The following is an 8551-nucleotide window of genomic DNA, read 5'->3' on the forward strand; positions in this document are numbered from 1 at the left end:
AGAATTCCATGCTAGATTGCTTTCTTATCTTTCTTACCTTTCTTTGTAGTTGTTACGTCCCCACCAAAGAGGTCCAGGTGTTTTTTTGTGTGCAAAAACTCCTTATTGGCTATTTTCCCTACCATAAGCCCTCAATGAATTGCATTGCATTGAATGGGAATTGAATGGGGCTATGGGGTGTTATGCTAGTTCGCTTATTTCCATCGAAAGAAGTAGTAAAGTGTGCCGCTTGGGATATTATTTACATTATGAAGAGAGAATATATACAAAGAAATTATAATTTTGAGCGATGGAAATAAGCGAATTAGCACAACACCCCATAGCCCCATTCAATTCCCATTCAATTCAATGCAATTCATTTAGGGCTTATGGTAGGGGAAATAGCCAATTGCCAAGGAGCTTTTGCACAAAATAACACCTGGACCTCTTTGGTGGGGACGTAACAACAACAAAGAAAGGTAAGAAAGCCTTATAGTATGGAATTCTCCTTTAACAAAGTACGTTATGCCTTTGCATTGCCTAATTTCTCACCTCAAAAGCATTCTTCAGTGTGCTCGTTTAACTGTAAAATTCCATTGTGTGAGTTTGTTTACATGGCAGCCACGTAGAATACAGCAAAAACCAAGCACTGAAGATTGAATGATTGATTTATTGATTGACACAGGTGCACACTCTCTGTCTGTAGTCTGTTCTTCAGCAGTCTGTTATCAAGACATACCAGACCACTGAGGACAGGAGCCTATCTCCTGTTCATATAGCGTTTGAAGCGTTTTTCTAAACTGTCTTAATAGGCTAATAATATCACTGTCAAGTACCCATGGTCCCGGGTGTTTTCCGATCACCGATTCCTTGCAGTCTGTGCAAGGAACTTTTGGGGTGTATCACTTTGTTTACAGTTTACACACACATCTGTGACAGGGGCAGAAATTGAGAGAAGACAGAGAGGTTGCCTTGAGCGGTAGCAAAGAGAGACACACCCGTTCGTCGCGGACATTATGGTAGAGTTATAGCCTATACAACGACAGGACTGGCACAGGCGCTGAAAGAAGACGCGATAAAAACGTTTGGAGGTTGTCGCCTTCACTTACAGTACAATCCGAGGGGTGTGTCCATGGCACGGCACGCCACACACACACACACGCTCGCACATGCACACAAACGCGCGCGTGGAACGCGACCCAGGTAGGGTGCGTAAATGACGTCAGACTTCGGTACACCAGTGGAAGACGGTGGTTGTAGTGGTTATAGCTACCAGTGGAAGACGGTGGTTGTAGTGGTTATAGCTACCAGTGGAAGACGGTGGTTGTAGTGGTTATAGCTACCAGTGGAAGACGGTGGTTGTAGTGGTTATAGCTACCAGTGGAAGACGGTGGTTGTAGTGGTTATAGCTACTAGTACACCAGTGGAAGACGGTGGTTGTAGTGGTTATAGCTACCAGTGGAAGACGGTGGTTGTAGTGGTTATAGCTACCAGTGGAAGACGGTGGTTGTAGTGGTTATAGCTACCAGTGGAAGACGGTGGTTGTAGTGGTTATAGCTACTAGTACACCAGTGGAAGACGGTGGTTGTAGTGGTTATAGCTACTAGTACACCAGTGGAAGACGGTGGTTGTAGTGGTTATAGCTACTAGTACACCAGTGGAAGACGGTGGTTGTAGTGGTTATAGCTACTAGTACACCAGTGGAAGACGGTGGTTGTAGTGGTTATAGCTACCAGTGGAAGACGGTGGTTGTAGTGGTTATAGCTACCAGTGGAAGACGGTGGTTGTAGTGGTTATAGCTACTAGTACACCAGTGGAAGACGGTGGTTGTAGTGGTTATAGCTACCAGTGGAAGACGGTGGTTGTAGTGGTTATAGCTACTAGTACACCAGTGGAAGACGGTGGTTGTAGTGGTTATAGCTACCAGTACACCAGTGGAAGACGGTGGTTGTAGTGGTTATAGCTACTAGTACACCAGTGGAAGACGGTGGTTGTAGTGGTTATAGCTACCAGTGGAAGACGGTGGTTGTAGTGGTTATAGCTACTAGTACACCAGTGGAAGACGGTGGTTGTAGTGGTTATAGCTACCAGTGGAAGACGATGGTTGTAGTGGTTATAGCTACTAGTACACCAGTGGAAGACGGTGGTTGTAGTGGTTATAGCTACCAGTACACCAGTGGAAGACGGTGGTTGTAGTGGTTATAGCTACCAGTGGAAGACGGTGGTTGTAGTGGTTATAGCTACCAGTGGAAGACGGTGGTTGTAGTGGTTATAGCTACCAGTGGAAGACGGTGGTTGTAGTGGTTATAGCTACCAGTGGAAGACGGTGGTTGTAGTGGTTATAGCTACTAGTACACCAGTGGAAGACGGTGGTTGTAGTGGTTATAGCTACCAGTGGAAGACGGTGGTTGTAGTGGTTATAGCTACCAGTGGAAGACGGTGGTTGTAGTGGTTATAGCTACCAGTGGAAGACGGTGGTTGTAGTGGTTATAGCTACCAGTGGAAGACGGTGGTTGTAGTGGTTATAGCTACTAGTACACCAGTGGAAGACGGCGGTTGTAGTGGTTATAGCTACCAGTGGAAGACGGTGGTTGTAGTGGTTATAGCTACCAGTGGAAGACGGTGGTTGTAGTGGTTATAGCTACCAGTGGAAGACGGTGGTTGTAGTGGTTATAGCTACCAGTGGAAGACGGTGGTTGTAGTGGTTATAGCTACCAGTGCACCAGTGGAAGATGGTGGTTGTAGTGGTTATAGCTACCAGTGGAAGACGGTGGTTGTAGTGGTTATAGCTACTAGTACACCAGTGGAAGATGGTGGTTGTAGTGGTTATAGCTACTAGTACACCAGTGGAAGATGGTGGTTGTAGTGGTTATAGCTACTAGTGGAAGACGGTGGTTGTAGTGGTTATAGCTACCAGTGGAAGACGGTGGTTGTAGTGGTTATAGCTACCAGTGCACCAGTGGAAGACGGTGGTTGTAGTGGTTATAGCTACCAGTGCACCAGTGGAAGACGGTGGTTATAGTGGTTATAGCTACTAGTACACCAGTGGAAGACGGTGGTTGTAGTGGTTATAGCTACCAGTGGAAGACGGTGGTTGTAGTGGTTATAGCTACCAGTGGAAGACGGTGGTTGTAGTGGTTATAGCTACCAGTGGAAGACGGTGGTTGTAGTGGTTATAGCTACCAGTGGAAGACGGTGGTTGTAGTGGTTATAGCTACCAGTGGAAGACGGTGGTTGTAGTGGTTATAGCTACCAGTGGAAGACGGTGGTTGTAGTGGTTATAGCTACCAGTGGAAGACGGTGGTTGTAGTGGTTATAGCTACCAGTGGAAGACGGTGGTTGTAGTGGTTATAGCTACCAGTGGAAGACGGTGGTTGTAGTGGTTATAGCTACCAGTGGAAGACGGTGGTTGTACACAGAATGGATGGATGTTGTTTTAGTGAAGGGAGGTAGGTAGCAGAGGGGGAGAGAGAGAGAGAGAGAGAGAGGGGGGGAGGGAGAAGGGGGATGTTAAGGTAAATGCTCTTTGTTGTGTCTGGAGGCTCTGCCTGTTGATGGACTCTCATAATGCTCTCAACACCACAACCGCCCCACCACCCCCCCGGTGGAGCCCCGTTCCCCCTCCCCACAACCCCCCCGGTGGAGCCCCGTTCCCCCTCCCCACCACCCCCCCGGTGGAACCCCGTTCCCCCTCCCCACCACCCCCCCGGTGGAGCCCCGTTCCCCCTCCCCACCACCCCCCCGGTGGAGCCCCGTTCCCCCTCCCCACCACCCCCCGGTGGAGCCCCGTTCCCCCTCCCCACCACCCCCCCGGTGGAGCCCCGTTCCCCCTCCCCACAACCCCCCCGGTGGAACCCCGTTCCCCCTCCCCACCACCCCCCCGGTGGAACCCCGTTCCCCCTCCCCACCACCCCCCCGGTGGAGCCCCGTTCCCCCTCCCCACCACCCCCCCGGTGGAACCCCGTTCCCCCTCCCCGCTGTTTGCAACGTTGCACATCCTCCCTAGAGTGGGGTAGGAACTGAGGCGTTTAACGAGTTCATCGGTCATCAAACGCTCTCTGTGTGCGTGTGTGTGTTGTACTATAGTCTGCTGTTGTGTGAGGTGGAAAGGGAGTGACACACGCACGCACGCACACACACACACGCACACAAACACACATAACACACATAAACACACTCAACATTGGCAGGGGAAATCCGATCATCACAACGCCAAGAGAATGAAATATGAATCAGATCAGTTTTTATCAGGCTGTGTGTCCAGATCGTTTTGAACCACACGTTCAAATGTAGTAAAATGAATACATTAATATGTTACTTATTTATTATTTACTTATTATTATTCATTCATGAAAATCACACCCGTGTGAAGTGAGTTGTGCAACTCCGTGTTGAGAAATGACAGAGTTACCGTGTGGGGATCCCTCTACTGTACTGTCACTGTACTGTACTGGCACACCCAAAATCACCATATATACAGTTAATATGTTTGTGTGTGTGTTAGGTTGCGCAGAGGTGCTGAAAAACAACCATGCTGTTTTCGTGCTCAAACGCACCCACCCACCCACCCAGCCAGCCAGCCACCCTCACGCATAGCTCCGTAAGGGAGTGGTTGCACCACTCAAAAATTATATAGCTCATCGCAAAAAAATAAAATAAAAACATTCCCCTATTCTCGACCTCAAACCAAATAATTGACCCTGATCTCAACTGAATGAAAAATGATCACTTGCCATCACTTGTGGAATATATTTAAAAAAAAGTTTCTGATTTGTTTCAGGTTTATCTTTTTTTTTAATTTATATTTTTTGTCCCACGATTTTGTAACCCATTTTTCACCCCTGTGTCAATCATCCTGTGATGTGATCCTGGGCTCTACACACCCTCCGCCAACCTAGGGAGAGCAACGGACTTAACTCATGCTTCCTTCATGCTTGAGTGTCCAAGTTGCTCCTTTACACCTGACAGGGGGGAGTTTCCCTGGTTGGACGTAGCGGGTGGAAGGAGCACGTTATTCCAACCAGTTCCTTTCCCCTCCATCAGGCGCCCCGGCTGGCCAGGGGGAGGCAGTTTAGAGACCAGGATTACTGCATGTTTTTGTGAGGGTACCTACCCTAGGGGACACGGGGAGAACATGCAAACTCCACACAGAAAGGCCCTTTCGCCAACCCCGTTTCAGGTTTATCAAAGATAGAACATTCAAAATATTGCTCACTTTTGAGCTTATAAATGGACTATAAATTGGTTAAAAATCGGGCACCATCGGCTGCATGACTGCTGATATGCTATATGTTCGCGCGGGCAGATGCAAAAGATACAAAGATGCAAAGCTATGCAAAGCTATGCACAGTGTATTTGTAGCTTTTGCAGCAGCTACAAACGTCCAATGCACCTTTGCATCACCATTGACAATGAATGGTAGACTGTAGCTCTGCATCTGCCCGTGTGAAACTATGTCAAAGTAAAGTCATGGCCGATACGTCGTATATTGGGTCTGGCTCTACTTCTCACGTGAACATGAAGACATGCTGCGTGTTGACATAACACACTGACATCTCTGCTGCATGCATTCCTTTGTTTGGAGCGCTGAGCACCTCATTGGATACGGGAGAGAGAGAGAGGGAGAGAGAGAGAGAGAGAGAGAGAGGGAGAGAGAGAGAGAGAGAGGGAGAGAGAGAGAGGATGTTTACCAGTAAGTCGCTGTAAAGGTCGTTATGAGTCGCTGAGCCCTATTGCCTTTGTTCATATGAGCGGGTAACCCCCTTCCTGCACATGTGTGTGTGTGTGTGTGTGTGTGTGTGTGTGTGTGTGTGCGTGCGTGTGCCTGTGTGCGCATCTGCACATGCATGTGTGTGTTTGCGTGCACGCGCTTATACACTGTGCTCAGTCACTCAGGCAGAAACATATACACAACCAAGAAAACCTACAGATCGTGGTACACACACACACACACACACACACACACACACACACACACACACACACGCACAGCTTCCAGTGGCAATACATGTCTATTCCCCATGCTCATTACGACATACAGCAACATCAATTCTGGGAAACCCCGGCACTATGTGTGTGTGTGTGTGTGTGTGTGTGTGTGTGTGCGTGTGCGTGTGCGTGTGTGTGTGTGTGTGCGCGTGTGTGTGTGCGTGTGTGCGTGTGCGCGTGTGCGTGTGCGTGTGTGTGGGGGGTTAATGCTGGGTTAGCTGTGCTCCTAGCTCAGTAGATTTTCTTTCCGTCTCCGACCACCATGCATGCTGCCCAACACACGCACACACACACACACACACACACACACACACACACACACACACACACACTAAAGTTCTCAATGGGCCCAAAAATGAAGGCCTGGCGGCCTAGGGCCGTGGCTCAGCGGTCAGCTGGGTTAACGAGATAGCTCAGTGCAACATGTCGAAAACCTGACGCTTCAGCTGTCGTGTGATAATCCGATTGATCTTATGAAACATTTAAGCATATAGGCCTATCATGGCAATTAAGTTAACTGGTTAGAAGCTCATTTGGTGCGCAAACCTGCACAGCGTTCACGTCTCTCTGCCGTGCTTCCTGCGCGCAGTGCGTGCTGCTGAAATGCCTCCACTCGTCCTCCTCCTGTCACGAGTGCATCGCCTACGCAGCCCTCTTCATAATAAATACATACTGTACATACATGTAGGGACAATACACATTATACAATTAAATAACAGAATTGCTTTTTTTTTATTCTAATAACATTCTTAGAAAAAAGGGAGAAAAAAAAAAAGAAAGGAAAAATCACAAAAAATCACTGAGCTCGAGGCTCGGCCCGACTAATTGGCATAATTTTGGGGCCTGGCTCGGATCGGTTTACCGGTCTGGCCAGGTTGGGTTTGGACAGAGTTTGAGAACTTTAACACACACACACACACACACACACGCACACACACACACACACACACACACACACACACACACACACACACACACACACACACACACACACACATGAATATGTTTTACACTATAGTTAAGTGACTTAAATGAACAAAATAGCATCTTATGCTTGTTTCCAGGCACACAATGTATACAGGCTCTCCGAAATCTGTACAAGGGAAGAAAGTAAGGCTTACTTGAATTCCCACTGGGCCCGTGTGGCACTCCCTTGGTTCCTTGGTGATACACAAGATGTGTGTCACAGACAGACAGACAGAGAGTAACTGTTTTTGAAGATGATAATAATTTTGACAAAAACTGGGACTCCAGGTTGACAGCATTCAGTGCCGTGGGTCTGCAGCATACTGTATGTATCTCTCAGAGGAAAAAAATAAACTACCGGTAAGAGTTTACTTCTACTGAGTAAAACATGTCTCCTGGAAGGGTAAAAGTATTCCGTTTTTTATCGTTTTGTCAGCTGGTTCTGGCGAATAATGACTTCTTCTTCCTCGAGAGAGAGAGGCCAAGCAGTGCTTTTACCAATGAAGTAAAATCATCCATCCATCTATATATCCATCCATCCATATATCCATGTGTGTGTGTGTGTGTGTGTGTGTGTGTGTGTGTGTGTGTGTGTGTGTGTGTGTGTGTGCGTGCGTGCGTGCGTGCGTGCGTGCGTGCGTGCGTGCGTGCGTGCGTGCAGCTCAGAGGCGGACAAACTAATGTACCGCAGTAGATGGGAGACCCCAACCTATGGAGCGAAATCTGGGGCACGAGACCAAAGGCATGTGTGTGTGTGGGGGGGGGGGGGCGGGGGGGGGGTTACGCGCGGCAGGCTGCCAGCCCTCAAGGCAATCGTGTTAAGTGGGATCCCCAACCTACAGTATAGCGCAAATTCGGGGCGTGTGTGTGTGTGTGTGTGTGTGTGTGTGTGTGTGTGTGTAAAGACTGACGTGCCTGACGTCTTCCTCTCGTCTCCGTTGCCTGGGGGGTTGACTCACTCCCACATGTGTAGAGGAAAACGGCATCAGGATTCATGAATATCAACCGGTTCGCACGCACGCACGCACGCACGCACGCACGCACGCATACGTTGTTTTACCTTGGCTGTGCCCTCTGTGTCACATTATACACCTCTGTGTCTCATATAGCAACATCATTTGGCTTTTTTATTAAGAATTTGAAGGTTTTCCAGAAAACCTTAGGTTATGGTTTTAGGAGGTGTTTTTATAGAATCGGCCTCAGGTCTAAATGGGTTAATGTATACTTATGAGGACATCAAAAGTGGAAGATGGCAACTGTATGAATGGGAATGTTGACCTTTGCAATGCAAAAAAGTACACAAAGAAATGTAGTTGGGTGGTTTATTTCGGACAGCGACGATTTGTGAGTACAGTTTGGCCCTTGCGAGTACAGTAATACAAGTAGCCCATACACACACATGCACGCACGCACACACACACACACACACACACACACACACACACACACACACACACACACACACACACACACACACACACACGTACACCTGAAGAGAGCTCTTTTTGTTACACCTTCTGCATCCCTCCACATCTCCACAGGGACACTCGCCCCAGCTCTCTCTCCTCTCCTCAGAGTGTAAATGTTACTCGCCGGCGCAAAATTAGGTCGAGCGTCT

General features: G+C 48.2%; 1 protein-coding gene across 1 annotated transcript in view; it reads left to right on the forward strand.

Moving 5' to 3' along the window:
- znf704 (zinc finger protein 704) overlaps positions 1 to 8551 on the forward strand; it is a 92865-nt gene that overhangs the window by 59626 nt on the left and 24688 nt on the right.

This window comes from Protomyctophum parallelum (assembly GCF_964188405.1).
Source record: "Protomyctophum parallelum genome assembly, chromosome: 1".
NCBI classification, from domain to species: Eukaryota; Metazoa; Chordata; class Actinopteri; order Myctophiformes; family Myctophidae; genus Protomyctophum; species Protomyctophum parallelum.